General features: G+C 40.1%; 1 protein-coding gene across 11 annotated transcripts in view; it reads left to right on the plus strand.

Annotated features, from left to right (window-relative positions):
- The window catches only part of LOC101463790 (pleckstrin homology domain-containing family A member 5), a 90,501-nt gene that overhangs the window by 17,999 nt on the left and 52,140 nt on the right, over window positions 1-20,362 (plus strand). The window lies entirely within an intron of this gene.

Genomic DNA, 20,362 nt, shown 5'->3' on the forward strand with positions numbered 1-20,362 from the left:
TTCAAGTGATTAACAGTTACAAATTTGACCGTTTCTCAGCTGTGTGAGTTAGTTTTACCTTAGAGTACAGTGAGCATATACAGTATGAGTGAGTGAGCTTGTATATGTGCAGATTACTTTACTTTTATCATTGATAGGAATTCAGAGCCCTGATAGACAGCATACAGATTTGCATGCAAACTGGTTTTTCAGGTTAGTTGCTGGTTGAGTAAATGCTTTCATGGTGTAAAAAAACAAAACAAACTATATTTTGCCTGCTAGTTAAAATTTGATTTGACATGATACACCAGCAATGAATCTCAGTTTGCTGTTTTCCATCCTACCAGTCTTAACAGTCAGAATAAAAAATGAGACATCATGTTTCCTTATCGACAGTCTGTGCCTTAAGCTTCGTGTCTAACTCTCGAGCAACTTTGTATTTTTGGTCCAAGTCAGACTTAATGAGTTCTGAGCGGTGAAGTGTTTGATAAATGTGGGCCCTGGCCTGTAATATGTCTGAAAAATCCAAAACCTCCCTCCACATCTATAGCAGGTTTTCGTGTAATGATTTAGAACTAGCTGTAAGTGGACTGCAAGCTGTTAGAGTTGCCACTCGTCCCGTTTGTTTTCATTGCTTATTTATGGAGGAGGGAGGCTCATTAGTCATTCGGTGTGACGGCGCAAATGTGTACACAAGAAGTTAGCTCTTTGCCAAGAACTAAAGCACAGTTGAAGATGGCTCACTGCCAAGCTTAAAATTGGCTTCACCCCTACCCACACTCAAAATGGCAATGTTCAAAAAATTCATGTTTATTCAGATTTAGAAACTTAGCCAGCACAATGCTTCAAAGACATTTCTTTGAAGCAGAAGCATTGTGTTGGCTAAGACTTGATTGTGGTTACATTCATCCAACTCAGTAATGTATTTACCTAAGTCATATCATTTTCACAGTTTACTAGTTAAAGACTAGTATGATAGTAATGTTGCCTGATCAGGTGCCTCCTGCATCTCTCTGTTATGTAGCTGGATGGGATTCTTTGTGCTCTAAAGCTCTGGAAATGGTTATATTGGCCTCTGACAACCAATGGGCACATTTAACAGAGAGGCTTCATTAGGAGGTTGGAGAGCTGCTGGTAGAATAATTCCTGGGGTTAACAGCCAGGAGACCCTGGTTTAGCTTCATGCTGAGCCTTTTTCTTTCTTTTTACACTTTCCACTTGTTAGCTAGTTTAGGCACTAAAACCTATTTGGTTTGGGTTAAAACATACCTGTTTACAACAGTGGACACTTTGTGCCTAAATTAGCTAGCGGCTAGGGCTTTCTTTTGAGCACTCCTGGTGCCTCGTTGGGTTTGAAACTTCCACATTTGGATTGTTAGTACAACAGTGTTTTAAAATGTCTTTGACTGAATGTCAAAGCGTCTTTCCATAATAACAGAGAAACAGTCTGCTGTGACTCCAAAGCAGCATTTTAGTAAACTACAAAGAGTCATACAACTGAAATTCTGTTTGTGTTGCTCACAGTTATGAGCTTCAGTGATACCCAAAGTGGCTCTGAATCAGAGGGTGATTTATGTTTTTCATGGAGACAGCTGTTTACCACAACTGCTTTTGTAAATTGCACATTGTATGATCTGATTGGATGGTGTGCTTTCTCTCAGCTGGTGTGATGCAATAGCTGGACAAAAGTACTGGTTCACCTACACATTACACCTGCTTGGCTGCGGAAACCCATGCCATGAAGCTCAGCGCACAGTTTTTGTGCTGATGTTAATGCAACATGAGCTTTGGAGCTCTGCAGATGTTGAGTCAGCCAAGCATCAGGGACTAAACGCACACTAGGATCATCAATTAATTCTCTTATTTACACACTAAACGCATCAACGCTTGGAGACCCCGCTCTGTAACTTTATGTGGTCTGCCGCTTTGTGGCTGAGTTACTGTGGTTCCTAAATGCTTCCATTTTGCAGTAAAACCACTTACAGTTGAATGGGAGGGAAGAAATTTCACAAACTGACTTGTTGCAGGAAGGGCATCATATTGCCGTAGCATTATTGAATTCAGTGAGCTCTTTAGAGCGACCCATTCTGTGTAGACTGCATAACCAGGTGCTTGAGTTGATACATCTGTGGCAATAAGACTGAACACATCTGAATATCTTTCTGGTTGAATCAGCTGGTAAATGAACTGAATCTTGGAAAGCTGGTTTCATTTAATTTAAGCAATTTTAAATGACTTCAAAGCGGCCTATACTGGCTTGTGACTTTCGTCTGACCAAACGTGCGATATCCACTCAGTACTAATGGTCATAATCCTGATGGCTCTGTATTTCATGCTTCATTTTATGTGTATGTGTGCTTATTGTATGCATTTCACGGTGTGCAATCACTGTGATTTAGCTGATGCTGTTTTGTGGCCAATCTTGCAGAAGAAGTTTTAGACTTTTAGATCAGAGGTCCCCAACCCCCGGGCCTCGGACCGGTACCGGTCTGTGAGTCGTTTGGTACCGGGCCGCGAGAGTTGAGGCTCAGGTGTGAAATGTATGGTTTTCAGGGTTTTTATCGGTTTTCAGCGTTATTTTGTTATCGTTTTTATCGTTAACTCGGTTTTCCTGGGTCTTTTCACGTGTGTTATGAATTAATCTTCTTTTTTTCGGTACCGGTACTAGTTTTATTTTGTTGTATTTATCCGCGACACCTTAAAGGCCGGTCCGTGAAAATATTGTCGGGCACAAACCAGTCCGTGGCGCAAAAAAGGTTGGAGACCGCTGTTTTAGATAATAACGCTATCGACACTATTTGACTTTCTCAGCATTTTTTTATTTGAGGGGAAAGGGCCCTTATTTGGGGTTTCTGGGTTAGATGAGACCCAGAAACTGATATTTGTGTCTCTTGGTTCAGCGTGATTCTTGTGGTCCCTGTTTATGTCAAACCTGTCTGTAGGCACTTTAGTGCTGTCCACACATATTGGTTCAAGCTTCCATCACCGTAAAAGCACAGGACTTTAACTCCTGCACGCTCTGTCTTTGTTTTTGAAGCATCAACTGATCTTTATGTAAAAGCCAGGGACCAATAATGATCCATAACCTTGTTGGCTATGCTGTCGGCGATGCTAGCAGAAGCATTCAGCTAATGAGATATCGATAGAGCCTTCTGCAAGGAAGGATAAGAGAGGTATGTGTGAATTAGGCCAGCTTTTCTCTCTTATACTCCCACGCATCATTGCAACACAGCAGACAATTTTAAAAACTGACAGAAGAAACCTTGGTGCATTTAGCTTTTGGGAATTGGCATCAATGAAAGAGCCTGTACATGTGAACCTTAGTTAACTTGACATGAAAAAAAAGAATAGCACCCAAAAGGGATATTTTACTTTACACAATCGTTCGTGTTTATGCTCTTTGATGGATTGTTAATGGATAGAAAAACCATGAATAGTAGCAGCTAAAAAGACCAGTCAGCAGAAACAATAATTCGATGATTTTCATATATTCTTTAATAGTTCTCACCTATATCAAAAGTGCAATTTACTCTTGTGATATGGGAGGTAACTGTGTGGGAGATATGAAATCACATGGATGTGCTAATTCAAACATTTTAGTACTGTGAGTGCTTTGCTGATCGACTGATTAGTCATGTCGTGCTCATGGTAGACCCATTAGTCCAGATTTCTCTAGTTTCCATTGTTCTTTTAACAGAACCTAACAGGTACTGCATAACGTTTCACTGCAGCTGAGTCGATGAAGGCTTGTGTGTAGGACATGTTCTGTTTTGTTTTACATAGAAAGTGTTTCAAGGTGCCTTAGACTGTAGATTTGGTACTTGGCTGTGTAATGGTTTTCTGATGTCTGTGAGCATGTGTGAATTCCTCTTCCCTTGAATCAGATCTTGATTACCACCTTGGTTTATAGTTAGGCTTGTTTATAACTCTCCTGGGGAAATGAATCATGGTCTATCGGGAACAATTTTAGGTTCTGTCTGGAGAACTTATCAGCTCTCTGTCACAGTCTCGTCACGGTGAGGCTTACGCACTGTAAACTAATGGACACTTCTCAGACAGATGTTACCATGTCTCACTGTTAGATGCATTTTTTATTCGTGGTTGTCTAGATCTAGGTGTGTGGTGTTTTCATTCCTATTAGTAGTCCTATCAACTATGTTGATATGACTTTAAGTCAGTAATATGACAGGTTTAAGTATACTTTTGATGTGTGTGGGGTTTTTTTTTGTTTGTTTGTTTGCTTTTTAACCCTGACATAAAATTTTTAAGATGGATACTGATATTTGATCGTTTTTAAAAATCTAATATATCAGCTGACATTTTTTCCCTTTCAGAACATCAACAGATTTCACCATTTGTTATATGTAGTCCCTACTAAGAAAATATGAAAATGCGGTTTAAAAATAGTCTTGTAGTGTTTAAAACAACAATTTGCCTGATACCCTGATTGCTGATATTGATATGTTTTTTTTCTTCTTTCTTTTTTTGTTGCTTTTTTCTATATTAAATTTTCTATATTAAAAATAGTTGTGTAGAAGTCATTCAGTTCTTTATTACACTGTCACCGAACACTAAACGAGCAGAAAATCGATGTGACACAACAGATAGCATCTGCAACTGACATTGATTAATGCCATTGTATTGCTATCATGCCGGTAATTGGCAACGAGGCTCAGCAAATATATTGGAAAATCACCACTATTCCCAAATGGATTTAACTACCTATTTGTGAATGTATGATTGCCTCAATGAGAAATATCCAACGTATTATCTCTGCTGGAAATATTTTATTGTAAAGGAACGAAATGGTGCAAGACCTGGTAGATTGTCAGGGATTTAGAAAAGGAGAAACCCTAGGAGCTTCAAGCCATGTGGTCTTTACATGCTTTCAGCCTGGTCACATGTTCACTGTCTCTGTTTCTGATGCCACATGTTAAGCCCCACCTGAGGCCAACATGTTTTATTCCTGCTGCTGAGGTGTGGTCAGAATAAGGTCTGACACTTTCTATGGTGGTTTAACCGGTCTGTAGTTTGTATGCGACTTACTGTTTTATTGTGGATGAGAGAGAGAGGGCAGCAGTTCAGTGTGGTTGATTTAAAACAAAGCATTTGTACTGATCTTCACCTCTGGTCAGACATAATGCCAGAGAGGCAAGCAGTCAAAAAATAGAAGCTTGCATCATTTGTCATGATGACAGGTGGAGTTCAGTGACCCCCCGCTGGACCCTGGAGCAGCACAGCTGATTCCCTCTGTATTGAGCAATTTGAAGTGATTTAGGCATGTGGAAAGGATAATGCCTCCAGCTTTACTTTCGGTTGTTAACAGATGACTGATAGATGACTTATGACTCAGTGGAGAGGGTGTAATGTTAAAACTGGCCTGCTGGCACCCAGGGATCCCCTACAAGCAGCTCGGAAAAAACCTGCTGGTTTTTTCTGGAATGGAATGGAGATAAATAAGAGAATTAATTGATGATCCTAATAGGGCGGAGCTCATGAAAGCAGTTTTTTGACTACTCAGGGGCTTCAAGAGCGTGCACTCCTGATTGTCTCAGTAACATGTGCTTGTTTTATTTTCCTCCAGCACAGCCATTAGCAGAACGAGCTGCACATCTACACGTGTGTGGGGGGTAGAGAGATGAAAGGCTCTTTGATCTAAATTATTTTGAGGTTTCATTATTTGACTGAAGTTATTTTAAAAAATTAAATGGGGGCTGTTCCTTTGATCAAGGTTTAGTTTCTGACATTGTCTGATTGAGTTTAAACATTTGTCTATTCTTTGATCTAAATAATATCTGTGCCTCTGTGGGAATAGAAAATCCATAAAGTTTGATTTTTTTTTTTTTTTTAAAAAGCAAAATAAAACTTTTGAAAGTAAAACTCAGAATCCCTGGTGGATTTTGTCTATATACACTTTGCTTTTGTTTGAATAAACAGTAGCATTTTTTATAGTACGTTTTGTGACATTAGCGTTGCATTTCTGCACAGTATAATGTCGTTTCTCATTAGGTCAGTATGCTTTGTCCTGCTGTCATATATATTTTTGTCTTTGCCAAAAATAACCATGAAATACTGGATGAACTCAGCATTTTTCTGGATTTGTGATAGCATTGAATCTTGTTACTAAAAGTACACTGAAATACAGCAGTGTTGGGTTTTACTGCAGGGAAGATGTGGTTTACAAAAAGGAGAGGGAAAAAAGGCTCGTTTGTGCTTCGGATTTGTCTCCATCTATTTGTAAGGCTTCTCCTCCAAACACGGATGAGTCTTAACAGTCAAGCAGCTGTGCTCATAAATCGCCTTCATTGTGATCTCTTTGATGAATTTGAATAGATTTACTGGGATCATCCTGGCCTCCTACCATGTGCCGTTTATTGTTTACGCCCGCATGCATCCCTTTGCTCTTCTTCAGAGACTGATTTTATTGTGTATCCCATTCCAGCTGCAGGGGTAGCGCGCTGTGCTGCTGAAAGTGACAAATTAGCATTGAGATTAGGACCAGATGTCAGCCTGCATGTTATAATTGTGCTCACTAATGGTGTAATTGGATATTTTATCCAGCAGAGGGCATCATAGTAGCTGAAATAAGGCCGGAACTGCAACTGCAGAGAAAGTGAGAGATCTTAGTCAGATTGTCAGTTTGAATTAAAATAGACTTTAGTTCCAGTTGTGTTTAAAATTAGGTGTTTTATCTCAGTGGTTTTTTTTAATTCTTTAAATGCTCTAGGGGAAACCTAGACATAACATGCTGTGTGAATCCCCCACATTTCCACTCCAAAGAAAGGCTTATTGAACAGTGCGAATCGATGTTTAGAGTGCCTCTTTGTTAGCTTCAGAGCTGAGCAGTGCTCTAAACAAATGACAAGTTGCTAACCTAAGCTCCAAAAAAGGGAAAGAAGCTATTCAACAAAGGGCTTCTCACTCCTGCTACGTGCTTGTAGGTTTGCTTATATTTTTAGTGCACTGCTTGCAAAGTGAGGTGGATGTGAGCTGGGGTTTAAAAACAAAAGATCTGCTGTCATCCAGTGGTGCAATCCAGAAGCTGCAGTCTCTTTGAGTGAATCAATCACAGAGCCCCCACCTCCTCTGGTACAATGTACACCCCTCCTATACAACCTGAAGGGAGGAGAGGGATGGAGATCTAGCACAAATGTAGAGAACAGGTTCATAACATCAGAGGCCTGTATTGTAGTTTATGTCTCATCATTCACCTGACGAGTGTAAGATCCCCTGTTCGATCTCTGGAGGAGACACAGACTTTGGTGGTTACGCCAGGGGGAAGAAAAAGAAAAAGAAAAAAGCTAAATCAAACATGTGGAGCTACCTGCTGAGAAGACCCCTTGTGAATATTGGTGCCCTGCAGGTAGCTTACTTTTATTTGGTGATGTAATTGCACAGCTTTGGTAGGCATTAATAATTTATGCCTTAAAGGTTCTTGAAGCAGGTTGCTTCAGCTTTTTGATGTATTTATTCTGACTTGATTCAAATTGCCCGGGTCTGGTTTTGTTTTTGTTTGTTTTTGGTTTTTTGGTTTTTTTTGGAAATGATGTGTAACATTTTGTTTTTGCCATTGGGAGGCAGTGTTGGATCTTAACATCTAGCAGCCCTGTGGTCACTGCTTCAATGTAGTTGTTATTATTGCCTTAAACTTTTCTTCATTATATATATAAAAACATGCCTCTGTTAGAATGTGTGTGCAGATTAATTAAGTTTTTTGTGCATGCTTGTGTTGTGTGTGTGTGTGTGTGTGTGTGTGTGTGTGTGTGTGTGTGTGTGTGTGTGTGTGTAGGATGACTCACAGCACTTCCTACTGTTGGTTTGCAACAGATTTTTTTTTTTGTTGTTGTTCTTTGCTTTTGTTTTCTCTCCCACCTTGGTTGTCTTTTTGTGCGCTTCTTGCATCACCAATCCATGTAAGTGGCACTTAGGAAGATGTTTCACTTAAAAACTAAAAAGCTCTGCTCTGCTGAGAGTAGGAGGATGACTGTGTGTTTTACCTTGAGGTGCTTACAGTTGAGTGTGGTGTCTAACTTGGAACATTCCTCCCTGCTGTTTTAACTGCTGTCTGCCTCTCACACAGCTGCTAACTCAGTTTTTAGAGGAGCCGCCAAAAACACTTTGTCCTCAATCCTTTTTTGTAGGTCTTTGTAGTTTCACCTCCTGAACAGGGAATTGGGTGACATTTGCACTTTTTTTCTTACAATGTTTTTCTAGTTCAGCCAGCTACACTGAACCATTCACTCGATTTACTCCATTTCACTCCCCATCCGCTCCCGCCTCTCCGAGTCGTTCCCTCCCTTCCCGTAATCTATGTGGCTGTCGGGACGTTGATGAATTGCCTTGTGACCCCTTACAACTCTACACCTGACATATGCAGCTGTCGGTGGGAGGGCTACAACCAGGAAGGAGGTGCGGCCCGTTAAATTTAAAACAGGCTCTCGCGGAGCGTGTTGATAATGAAACAATATTGTCCTTTCACAGTTATCATAAATACGCTGGATCTGACCGCTTGCTTGTAGGCGTGCAAAGCTGCAAAGAAACAAGATTTGAAAGTCAACAAGAATAGCTTGTTGTCCTTTTTCTCAGAGGCGCATTTGAGAAATGCAGCTGCACCTACAGAAATAGCACCAGGGGACCTAAGAGGAGACACACCTTGTAAAACAGACTGAGATTTGGCTCCTTGGCTTTAAGGGCTTGTTTATAAAAGAGCTGAAAAATATGGAAAATACTTAAGACAGCCATATTGATGATATCCTCCAGACTTAAAGCTTTACAAATGTCTTTCACGCTGTGGAGACATACTGTGTTGATATGAATGACGACTATGAGGGAAGGTGACAGGGCGAAAGATGCATGAAGTGCCATTAGACTGAGTCACTAACTCAGTTGACTGCTCAGCACAGAGAGCTGTCCTCAATTTGTCAGCTGTGCCTTCCTCTGCACACTCCCAGCCCTTGTTTTAGAGTGGCATTGATTGGCCCCATTTCAAATATGGATTAACAGGATGCTATAATAGAGGGTCAAATCAGGACGTAAGAAGCCTCAGCGAGTATGCCGTTTGTTTGGCTTGCTCTTATGACCCCGCATTTTTATTTCACCTTTTTCTTGTTGTTGTTGCAATGCTTATTTCCTGCATGGAAAATAAATGGAAAGATTTTTCCCCTTCCTGCCAACCGTGCATGTCTGTGCTGTACTCTCATAAACCTCATGATTCATTCATGAAGTAAAAGAAGTAAAGTTTTATGCTTTCTGTTTACTTTAATATTTATAATTTATATCTAATCCTTATAAATAGGTTGCACGAGAAAACTGCGAAGATGCAGCTTTCATGACTAAATCATAAGACCTATAGATCTTACAAGCCGTATTCTAAAGCTTGGGTTTACCTTGAAAACGTTTTAAAAAGGGAACATTTGTTTTCATCTAATGCAGTGTAAGTTGATCATAAGGCTATAAATACCTGTTAATTTCTGTAAGCATATAAAAGCCTTTTAACAATCGCTCTTGCTCTAAAGGCATGTCATGTTACCTAATGCAAACTTATCATATTAAGTCTCTAACCGATTGTGTTAGCACAGCTGATGTGATTCGGCTGGTTATGGAAGTGAGGAATTTGGCTTGTTGATTTTCTCATAATGGCCATTTTTTTCTTATGATGATTATTTACCCTTTTTACATGATAACCCTTAAATTATGTAACATACTGAGCTACTGCAACAGCATTACTGGTTGCTGAAATTGACCATCTTTGGGAATTTATTTATGCATTCCACCAAAAAAAGTCATATATACATAAATTACACTTAGTGTTACTTGGAGTTATTAATTTAAGGTTATTGTGCTGACCTGAACTAATCTTAAAACTAAAGCTAAGTGTGAAGAACATATTACACTGCCACTTTTTGATCATAGTGTAACACAAAGTTCAATCTGTCCAGTGAGGAAGCAGGAACAATTCTGAATGCGTTTTACCTGCTTTGGCACAACATTGCAGAGGGAGTGCTGGACAGGGCAGTCAAAGGGCGTCAGACCAGCAGCAGGACTGGTATCTGCTCCTTTCAGAAATGGTTCTGGTGTAGTCTGTTAAATGCCAGTGTTCTCTGCTGGGCTGTGAACACAGTTTCCACTAAAAGACGCCAGCCATTTTCATAAAGTCTGTGTCTCACATTTTGGTCAGAAACATGGCTGTGAGTAGCCTGCTTGTGATTCTGCATGGCTCTGGCATTGCTCCTCCTGCTCTTCCTGTTTCTCCTGGTACAAAAGAGCAGATACTGGTCCTGCTGCTGGGCTGATGACCTTCTACTGTCCTGTCCCACTCTTCCTGTCTAATGAGCCATCTCATGGTATCTCCTCCATTCTCTTCAGAGTCTGCTGAACAAGACAGCAAAATTAGTTGTGGCAGTATGCAAGGATATGTCATCCTTGAGGAAGCTGGACTACCTGAGCAACCTGAATGTGCTGGTGGTGGTACTGTAGTGGCACTAGCAAAAAAGCAAAACTAGAGAAAAATCAGTCAGGTGGGATAAGGAAAGAGCAATGGTCTGTGACCACCACCTGTAAAAACATTCCCTTTTGGGGGTTGTCTTGGTGCCTTTCAAGTGCACTTGTTGTCACTTTCAGTTCATCCAAAATGCTGCTGCAAGAATACTGACGGGGACTAAAAAAAGAGAACCCATATCTCTCCCATATTGGTTTCTCTCCCCGTTAAATCAAGGATGTAATTTAAAATCCTTCTCCTTACATACAAGGTCTTGAATAATCAGGCTCCATCTTATCTTTAAGACCTCATAATACCATACCACTGCAATAGAGGACTTCACTCTCAGACTGCTGCCTTACTTGTGGTTCCTAGGGCATTTAAAAGTAGAATGGGAGGCAGTGCCTTCAGCTTCCAGGTCCCTCTTCTGTGGAACCAGTTTGGATTTAGGAGACAGACACCAGCTGTACTTTTAAGATTAGGCTTAAAACTTTCCTTTTTGACAAAGCATATAGTGAGTGCTGGATCTGGTGATCCTGCATCCTCTCTTAGTTACACTGCAATAGGCCAAGGCTGCTTGGGTTTCCCATGATCCCTTGAGTGTTTCTTCCTCACCTTCACCTTTTTCATTTACTGTGTGTTTCTACACCACTATGCATCCAGTCATTAGATATTGTTAATCTCTCACTCTATTCTACAGTATATAAACCTCCCCTCAACCCCAACCGGTTGTGGCAGATGTCTGCCACTTCCTGAACCCAGTACTACTGGAGGTTTCTTCCTGTTTAAAGGGAGTTTTTCCTTCCCACTATTGCCAAGTGCTTGCTCATCAGGGGTCATTTGATTGTTTAAATTTGTATTATTGTAGGGTCTTTCCTGGAGCTTGACTGACTTTTTGTTAATGTAGTTAACATTGTAGTTGTTGAGCAATGTCCTTAACTGAAAAAAAATAAAATAAATGAAAGCTTTCTGTTCTTACAAAACCAACTAAAATAAATGAAAACAATAGAGTAATGTCCTTAGTTTTAGACTTTGTCAGTGTGGTCAAATATGTCAACACAACTAGCCTGTTTACTCAGATGTGGTATGTCTACATCACTGTGAGTCAGCTGCCTTCAAAATCTCATATGCTTGTGTTGTAATATCTAATCTGAACTTCATAAGTCCTGCCCTTGATAAACACCCTCTTTATTGTGATCTTTAAAAAGACTGAAACTAACAGTGAAGCTAATGAAAACTAGACTGAAGCTGACCATTTTTACACTATAAAAACAAACAAGCTAATGCACTGAAAACAAAAACTTAAAATAAGATTATTTCAGATTTATTTTAACATTTTCATGTTACATTAAAATAAATATTACCTGAGCTTTTTTTGTGTTTCTGGTCTATTTTGGTGCTTCCACAGATATACTGAATATCTCAGATACCATTATGGAAACTGCGTCAAAATGCCTCTACGCATATTAATAACACAGCGGGATGTGTTGACTTAAAAATTAAGTACATATGATGACCTCTGACTGTGGAGCGGTGATGTTCTGGGTCAGCTTGTTTTTCAAGATCACCGCTGCCTCTCTGTGTACTCTGTTTATCTGCTGGCTCAGATTAGGCCTGCTGAAGAGACAGCAGTCAGGTTGAAGTTTCGAAGCTGTGACCAATCCATTTCTCCTTGGATCGAGTGTCCATGACTGAATTGTTTGGTGCTGCACTGAAGTCTGTATATCTATTGGGGTTTATGTCTGTTCACAGCTCCTGTCTTATATTAAGTTTTCGGGGGGGGGGGGGGTTCTTTTGCTTTTGCAGTCTACTTGCTTTATCTAATACATGTTATACATAATTCAGTAAATGCACAACAGAGGAAACAAATAGGCCTTCAAAAATTAGTCTGTACAGCAGATTCAGTAACTTTATATGCTGGGGTTTTTTTTTAGGCACTGAAACTGCAGGCAAGAGACCGAGTATGTGCTTTCCACAATGTTTGTTTAGTCATCTGCTGTTTGCGTTGCTTCAGCCTGAAGCTGATAATATTTGACAATCCACAGCATACGATGAGTGTTCTTATTTTTGTTGCCACAGAGCTCACCTTGTTTAAAAAAATAAAATAAAAGAAGAAAAAGCAAAAAAGAGCTTAGAAAACGTGATTCTAATAAACAAATATACATGTAATTTTAAGGTGCCACTCATATTTTAGTAAATATTGTCCATGATTACTGACTCTTTGAGGTGTAAACAAACACTGTTTACTCCTGAAGTCTGCCTCCTTCTAATTTTCAACATGGAAAGCTTCTGAAGTTTTAACCTCACATGAACTTCTGCCATCTCTCTTGCTTTCTTGCTGTCTCTTGGGTATCTTGGTATGTCACTCTTGCGGCTGACCCACTTGCATTGGTCAGCTTTTCTATAATCAGCTGCACCAAAGTGAGAGCGGCACTGCCGCGCCATGTCTCTGCTCACGCTAGCTGCTATCCTTGCTTGGGGACCAGAGGAAGTAGAGCTGAACAGATCCTGTATGGCGTTTCATTACATTGTCGGCTAAAGGCTGCCGTTCTTTAAATCTTTCTGTTGCTCTAGAATGAAAGTTGTTTTCCTTCAGCTGCAATTTAAGTTGTGCTTTGTCCTTTAACTGCAGTCTTTGCCTGTTAAAATTCTGGATGATGGACAGACCAATAATCCCCGTCAGGGGTGGTATTTTTTTTGCTTGTTGCTTTGGCTGATTAAATTGGATTTTTACCCATTTATTGAGGCCACACACTCTCCTCTCTGTCACTCATTGTCTGTCAGACACACGCACACACACACACAGTGCAAAGAAACTTTCCATGACATTATTGGTTTTATCAGAAGTAGGCCAAAGCAGGAGCCTGCCCCCCTGGCAGCCTTACTGAGCATGCTCAGCACTGCTGAGGGCGACGTAGTGGATCGAAACCTTGTTTTAGACATTTCCCTCTCTTTCTGTCTGTCACAGCACAGGCTTGTTGATTCAGACAAAGAAGGAGACAACACATGAATTAAAAATGATATGCCAATGCTTTATTCGAGGGTTTTGGCTATGGTAAGCTTTACTGTCACTGGCATTTCTACTGAGTCTTTTGAGTCTTTTTGGCCTTGAAGTCTTTAAATTAGTTATTAGTTCTCCAGTTTCAAATGTGAAGATAATCTATTACTAACTCAAAAGGCAAAGTAGTCAGCAAATTATCATATTAGGGATGCTGAAATGATGTAATATTTGGGCTTTGAAATGCCTAATGAATTAAATATCTATAGTCTTTAATTATCTAGTAGTTGTAGCTCTCTTTTATTTATAGATAAGGCAGAATTAAAGACGTAGTGGGATAGGTTGTATTCAGTGAAACCAAAGCAGAATAACATCTCAAAGAGCCTGAGCGACCCATGCAGATAACACGAAGTCTATCAGAAGCTATTCTAAGGTTTTCTCTAAACAAGTCAAAAGACACATTTTACCATTTCAGTCTTTTGTTCCTGTTTATATAGCTTCAGACAGTTAGCTTAGTCTTCAGTTGAGTGTCATACAAGTTTTATTGGGGAGTATTTCAGCTGGTGTTGTAGTCCCTGAACTGTGGTGTTTCATTCAGATCTTTTGTTGTGAACAATGGAGAAGCACTTATGAGAGAAAGATTTGCCTTTGGAGTCAGTAGATTGTCCCTCAGGCTGCAATAAATGAACGTTGTGTAGAAATCAGAGAAAATAAAGCAATGGATGTTTGAAAAGGAGATCACATTCATGTTTTTATACACATATAAATCTTAAATAAAACTGACAACGTACTACATGCAGACATATATTGCCTCAAGCTTGATGCAGCAGAGCTGATTGCATTCACAGCGTAAAATTTGACTCGGCTCACTTGCTGTAGTGTTTGGTGGGCATTCGTGTGGCAAAGCTGATCCGGCATCCGTTCTCTGTGATCAATCTGTAACTAAAATAATAATCTCAGGAAGGAAATAAGCTGATAGAGTGAGCCACAGTATTTTTCATGCTGCACTGTGGCTCTCCATTGTTGTATAATCATCAGTTTTGTGGTTGGTTACAGGGGCTCCTTGTGCATGTGGAAGAGGTTGTCATTACTGGCTTTAACAAATCAGTTTCTCAGCTTGCATTATCTTCTCCTGACAGGCTTATTATGCTCAAAGACAAGAGTTAATGTGTTCATTAGGCTCGCAGTGATGAACTGTGTGCAACTTGTGTGTCGATTTAGGAAACTCAGCAAGAATAAGACCTGACTTCTGATGCTTAATATTATACTGTAATACCAGCATTTGCTCACAGAAAGTGTGCCCACTATTTCTTATTATGTATAGGCTTTTGTGCTCTAGTGTCTGGTAGGCAATTTGACAACTTTTTCAGCTGATTACTTGATATTTATGTAATTTATGTAATCGAAATCCTCTATTTTTGTTATGCTCTGAAACTCCATTATTAAACCATTTAAGAACTGTGAATGGGGAAACACAACCGTTGTGTTTTCAACCACTGTGGTTTGATTTGTGACTCTTAAACTGATGTTATTTTAACCACTATCACAATTGCAGCCTGTAGGCAATATAGTGTGTAGACTTGGTTGTACAGCCATATTTTATTACGTTAACAAGCCTCTGCTGAGGCGATTCAGTCTACCTGAGTGTGCTTCAGTTGGATGGATAAAATTCCAGGATGCAAACTTTCATCTTTTACGTCAAATAGTTCGCACCATTTCTTCACTTTCTTCTTCTTAAACATTTTTACAAGTCTTTCAGATTACCTTCAAATTACACGAAACTGGGACATTTCTGTGTGATCTCAGGCAAAGTAATATAAAGTAGGATTTAAAGATCTAAGTGCCAAATAAGAGGTAGTGCTATGTATTACTTTTTAATAAAGGCACAAACGTCCTCTTTGTATTAATTATGCAGAACCAGCAAGTATATTTTTTCTGGAAAAAATATTGACTGTATATTGCTAAATCTAAGCAACTTATTTTCTAGGGGTACATACAGTATAATACACTTGGCTCATCATTCTGCACAACTGAAGCCCAGTGGATTGATGCTCTGCTTACCTAAAGGTTTTAAAGTTTACTTTGAGCGTTGAACTATAAATTATTCATGTCCAAATAATTACCTCTGTGTTTGGTTGCCTCGCTGGTGTAAACAAAAGTTGACAGGCTGATGCTGACAGTTGTTTGATGATGGATGTAAAGCATCAGTACATATTTCTTTAACGATAGGCATTGGCAGCACCTGCACTTTTTGCTGGTACTCTACATTTAATGGGGGAAAAAAAGAAAAAAAGTCGAGCCTGGTCAGCATGTAGACGCGATTGCAACAAGGGCTGGGTGAGGCCTCTTTGCAAGAGTGCATCACTGTTGGTATTTTGACTAGTAAACTTTGGAATGTGTGACTGTCAGTACTGCTAATGCTCACAATAAGCCTGAGCAGTGAAGTGAGTCAGTCCGACCCCCTCTGTTCACATGCTTACCTGTGATGTCACTCACAATGCCCACATTGTGGTTAAGAAATACTGCAGGTTCACTGCCCTGCTGACATAAATTTCATTCCATCCCTTGGTGTTTGTGACTTTAGCATCTTGGTCTATGAACATGAACATTAACATAACCCGTTCCTCCGATTACAATATGTGCTGCAGATTGAACATGTCATTGGGACAGGGATTTCTAGCCAGCTTTTACAGTCAGTAGGATTCTACACTGCCATTCACTTCTCCCAGACTTCCTGCCAGACTGTGAGTTTGACTTGTTATTGACTGAGTTACTTGTTTGCCTCTGTAAAATTAGCCATGTTGTTTTGTTGTTTTTGTGTGTGTGTGTGTGTTGATTTAAACTAATCTTTATTTCATTGTATCCGCTAACAAAGAAAACCATTGTGGTTCAAAATGCTAAGTGCAAGATCTTTACACAAGTTCAATACACCAAAAACAAATTATGTAAAAACATCGTACAAGTTGACTGTTTTCATTCAGTGAAAACACAATGACTGCAGTCAGTTTGGTTCCTCAGAAATGCTTTCTTGTTTGCATCACATGTAAATGCTTTCGTTGTTGTAACCCAGGCAGATGATAAGACCCTATGTTGTTGAGGGATTTCTCAGTTCCTGTCAACCATGTCTCCTACACAAAGATAGAAACAGCTCTGGTAGTCTCTCTCTCTTTTGCTGCTCTTCTTGTATTGTATTGGATAGCATCAGTGGTGGCTTGTATCTCCTCGGGCAGCATACCATGCCTTATCGCAAATTAGTAAGAAGTCCTTTGAATGCACTGAAAGATGCATAGTTTTTCATTCCAGATTACACTTCCCAAATTCATGTCCTTTGACTCGGATCCCTTGGTTTAATCAGTGCTAATCAGTCAAGTTCAGTGTTCACCGATTCCTTTATTGAATAAAAAAAAATGTAATTCACTGATGTTATTAGAGTAACTTTATCTTGGTCTTGTGTGTCTGGATGCGCTCACTCAGGCACACAGGAGTGAAATGTTTTTCAGCTCCATCTGACACACTCAGCTAATTACTGGAGCGGGAGACACCCCCATTCTCACACACTGGCACACCAAGAGGGTGGCCATATCAGCCCGTCTTCTCACCGGCTCCCTGGGGACAAGCTGGGAATTGAACTGTTTATGCATGCAGTATTTTATTCGCTGTCACACAGTAGGAACAGAGGCCCCCGCAGAGTGCTGGAAAACGTGCCGCTTTGATTCTGTGTGGCTTGTTCACAGTAGAACCTCAGGCTACTGCTAGTTGCAGCCATTGTACGTGCAGCATTTCAGAACACTGGCAGGTAATAATCTGCACCTTGGCGACAAAGGAGAGAGCTTGGGAGTGTAGGTGGAAGAGGAAAGAGCCAAAGACGAGAGCGAGTGGGCAGGTAGCAGAGGCTCCTTTGAGAGTGGATAAACAGTGTGAACACTTAGCGATTTCCTCTCCCTTCCTGTCTCTCACTGACTCTGAGTGGGCAGTTAATGAGTCTGAAAGCTTCTCCCTGAGATCTGTCAGCCGAGAACGAGATGAAACTTCTAGTTCCAGCTACACCTGAAGAGAAGCACTCTGTTGCCCACTAATAATCAGTCCAATGTATAGAAGTTTTTTAAATTTCTTTTTACTTTTTAGCTTCTTTGTTAGGTTACTATGTGGCTCCAAAGGTCCTGTAATGCACATTAACCACATGTTATTAGACTAAGTATTATTATTATGCTTTTAGAACAGAATAAAGCACAGTCAGCTCCTAATGGTACCCAAAATTTACTTTAAAGTTACACTGTGTAAAATCTCACCACTAGATGTCAGTACATTGCAGATTTCTGTCAAATGAATTCTGTTTTCTTAACCCTTCCAATTCAAGTGCATAATCCTAGCTAGAATGGCCGCTGTAGGACAAACAACTCTGGCCACTGTTCATCTGTGGTGAGTGTGGGCAGTCAGTCCACTGTTTACCTCAGCTGTCAATATGCCAAATGTTAACATCTATTACTCTGGAAGAGACTCTAAACCTTTATGAAAGGAGTGAGATACACGTCAATGAGACTTTTCTGTTTTTAATAAGTTACGTTTTTTGCTGCTGTTAGCGTCTGTTAGCTGCTGTTAGCCAGGATTACTGAGACTTCTTTGAAGTGGATTTAAAATTGTTGGACCGTAAACTCTCATATGACGTGACAATGCAATCAAGCTGTGACACCTGACCAAGCCTGGTTCTGCTGGATGTTTCTTCCTGTTAAGAAGGGTTTTTACTCCCTGTTGTTGCCAAATTGTTGCTCAAAGTGGTGGGTTGTTTTTGGGGCTTTTTCTCTGTAGCGTCTTCACCTTACAATATAAACTTCCACAAGGCAACTGTTGTTATGATTTGGCACTACATAAATACAATGGAATTTTTCTATTATCCAATCCAAGTTAAGCAACCTCAAAAAAGACTTACTATACTCTTAACATAGCATGTCATGCACACTATGAAACCTTTAACTTTTTTAAATAATAAAGGTCCAGAGGGGTTCTCTCTTCATTATAAGTCAAAAACAGAAAACCATTAACACATAACTCATCACCTGCCTGATAAGGTGCAATTCCAAAGGATCCTTTTTAAAGTTGGTGTATTACAGGTTTGTTGTTCAAGTTGCATTATGTTGCACAGATGTTGCTATTGTTCACAGCCTCTGTATCTGCTTCCACAGAAGGTGCATTGTTTCTTTAAAGGCTTTCAGCTTGGACAGCCAGACAGGAGGGGTGAAGTTAAATAATTCTGCTGTGATAACATCAACAGATCTGAGCTTGCCCCACTGTGTTAGCCTTTCGCTCATAAAGCTTAATGGTGCACTGCCATAAAATTAAGTGTAGCTGAGTTTTGGTTTGGGATGAAACAGACTGTATAACCTTGGTTTGGCTATACCACCACTTAAACTAATTCTTGGAACAGTTTTTAGGACTCTCACTCCCACTGAAACCTCTCTGGGGGTTTTCTGCTGTGAGGTTTAACTTCACGCTTCCTAATTTATAAAAAATGAAAAAAATGACAACAAATAGCATGCAGTTGCAATTGTAACAAAAGATCAGTGGCTGGGTTGATCGGGACTGGTTTCATTTTTTTTAAGCCGCCAGGCACACAAATCTGAGCTACTGAAGTTGTGACATGTATGATTTTGAAAACATCCTGCAGATCTGTGCCTTGGGGTAACTGAGACAGACCTGGTGGTTGCAAGGGCTACATTTTCTTTTTATTCTCATAGATGCCCTTAAATGGAATTAAGCATGATTCATAGAGCTCACAGTACACATCTCAGCAAAGCAGACTGGTGCACAGCTAATGCAATAGCTAGTATTATTCCAAGCACATAAGCTGTTTTTATTTGTTTTCATAGCTCTAGATAGACTATAGACTAAATCGATTCTGAAGTCTTCTCTGTTTCCTACAGTAAGAGTAACTTTTGTTCAGTGTTTTGGCTCACAGTGCAACATGATTATCTCAGTTTCTCTCTCCCACTACAGCATAGGATTCAACACAAGACTATAAATCAAGCTTTACAACGAGTGAGCAGATAGAAACTTTTTTTTTTCCAAGGGAGTACTTTGATAAAACTTGTTAAACAGAGCTTGGTTCTTGTGAGAATCAAATGTGTGGATGCGCTGTCGTCTGTAACCACCCTGTCACACTTTTATGTAACAAAGTGAAGACCTTGGCAGTGGACAGACTTTTGTGTAGATTAATAGACTGCTGTTTGCTGTTTGATTTGGGCACTGAAAGCAAACACTGATGTAGTCATCCTGGATAAAACCACCATGTTCGCCACACAGCACATACACAGATGGCTGAACAGCTTGCTTTGACTTTCCCCTCTGACACTTTTTTTTTTGTGGGCGTTGGAGCACAAGATCTTCATTCGCCATGGATTCATCTTCCTGGGATTGGGTCACTAAATATCTTATCATATATGTGCCAAATACTCATTATTCCCATCTCCCTCTGCTTTCTCTTGGGGTATGGTGTCTGTTCTGTGCCCCAGGTGGTGGCCATATCCCCTAGCTCTGAGCGCCAACATGGAGGCTCTCCCTGGAGGACCAAGGATGGCTGAAGGAGTGAATACACCCCCTTTACTGCTCTCTTTGTAATGGAAGCTCGATGCATTATTTATGTAGCTGGTCAAGGTAGTTCACGTATTACAGATGGCGTTATAATGTGTAATTCCGCTTTACTGCATTTTCTGCCTATAAAAAATACATTCAGTATTTGAAGGCATTTTTTTTATCTGTCTCTTTGAGAGATACAGTATACTCCTTAAGGAGTGTTGAAGTATTATTAAACAGAGGCAAAAGGGAGAGAAAAGCAGCCGCTAAGAGTGCATTGACTGTCCCTGGGTGTCTTCCTGCACCATTCACTGCACCCAGCAGGTTGATGAGTGGAAGAG

The sequence above is a fragment of the Maylandia zebra genome, linkage group LG7, assembly GCF_041146795.1.
Source record: "Maylandia zebra isolate NMK-2024a linkage group LG7, Mzebra_GT3a, whole genome shotgun sequence".
Lineage (NCBI taxonomy): Eukaryota > Metazoa > Chordata > Actinopteri > Cichliformes > Cichlidae > Maylandia > Maylandia zebra.